A 1,900-nucleotide genomic window follows, 5' to 3' on the forward strand; every position below is an offset into this window, starting at 1 on the left:
TTTATAGGCTGCTGCCCCTTTAAGACCGAATGCACGGATCCAATATAATGATGCACTTGAGATTTCTTTCTCCACTGTTTACGTTCACTTAAGACATAACCCACTGTGTTTACAAGAATATTTGCCGAGACAGTTATTTTGAGATAATTTTGTGTGTATGTGTTCATTCAGATGCAAGGATACGCGAAAGAGGAATCAATTATGTGTACGCGCACTGTCTGAAACGCAGCTCTCTGTGTGCGCTTTGAATGAGTGCATGCAGCTCCGAATGCGCGTGAATGGTTTAAAACACTTGAATGTTTAAATCGGCAAGACTTGGAAACACGTGCAAATGATCAACTACGATCCGTTTTACCCCTACAAGCTACTGAACAACGCAAATCAAGGAAGGAATTTTATATCACTGTTTAAGATAGCCCGTCGGGCAGGGTGGTGATACATTTTGGTAGCACGACTGGAAAACACAATAGCCCCGGGACGTCGGGCTAGCGATTTTGCGAGCCCTGAAACCGTAAAACACATTTTTCAAGATTCTTCAATGAGTAAAAAGATCTATTCTAAAGATTAGAATTTATTTGAAACAGAAATCGTTTGTAACGTTGAATGAATGTCTTTTCTGTCAATTTTAAACCATTTAATACTGACCCCAAACTTTCAATACAGCAAAATACAGAAGTTTTTTTTCTTTCTGAATTCACTAAACATCATAGCCTTTTAAGGTCAAGTTCACAAAAGCACTAACAGTGACAATGGTACTTTAGTGCTTTGTACAGAAAACAGTGCTCAAGGTGAGACCAAAGGTCTGGAAAACAGTGATTCAAAGAAAGTTCAAGGCTGACTTTATAAAGCCAGTATTTGTTAGACATGTACAATGAAACCTTTTCAGACAGTAAGGTGTGCTCTGGATTTCTGGAGGTAAACTATTGATCCAAAGTTAAACACTTCTTTCTTTAGGTCTGAATACAATACATTAAATATATTTTTTTATTGTTCATTTATTTTAAGTCAGTATAAATCATCATCCACTTTTAATTCTATGGAAGAAAGCAGCTCTCACATTTCTCAACGTCTCCTTATGTGTTTTAAGGAAACGGGAAAATAACACAGGTATGGAAAAACATGAGGACTTTGATTCTGCAACTTACAGACGGAACTTGCATTATTAGTAAGAAATTGTAGCATTTTCAAAATAAAAATGATAAACAACTGCTAAACAGTAAAACAGATGTTTACTGCACTGCAAAGGAGCTATTCTCTGACTCACAGCCTTTACAATCTATTCAATCTTTATCTTCATAATGTCAGGATGAAATGAAAAATATTTGTACAGAAATAACTGAAACATTGCAGCTGCCCGTGGCTTAAATTCTAGGTTGTCCTGCAAAGGCTGGACATGTTCGGAAAACAAAAACAGAATCAATGTATTTCAAGTGGTTTTGGGTTTCACAGTGCAGGCTTAGCATGAACTGCGATCCAAACTCTGAAACCAATGCATTTTAAAAGGCTGTTGAGGAGGAGCAGAAATGAAAGAAAATGCCCAACTTTTACACAACTAATGAGATGAAGCTAATGGCCTAATGGCAACCGCTGAGGCTGTGTGGTTGTTTTAAAATGAAAAATAAATGAGAAGCCCTGCATATACAGAATCGCGGAAACATAATGAGTCTCTGATATGCTTTTTGAGGCATAGCTTCTCTATAATTTGCACCTCATGCAGTAGCATTAAAATCATTCATCAACTTTTTATTTTTTTCCCTTCTTTCTTTCAGTTTTTTTCTGCCGTAACAGCTTAAAGAGCAAAACACAAAGCACTGATATTTAAGCTTTGCATGAATGTGTTTGCCTGAGGGGGAGGTTGCGTGCCTTAAATTTTCCATATTCATGAGAACAGTTTGTTTGC

The sequence above is a fragment of the Sinocyclocheilus rhinocerous genome, unplaced genomic scaffold, assembly GCF_001515625.1.
Source record: "Sinocyclocheilus rhinocerous isolate Xijiao unplaced genomic scaffold, SAMN03320098_v1.1 scaffold189, whole genome shotgun sequence".
Taxonomy (NCBI): Eukaryota; Metazoa; Chordata; class Actinopteri; order Cypriniformes; family Cyprinidae; genus Sinocyclocheilus; species Sinocyclocheilus rhinocerous.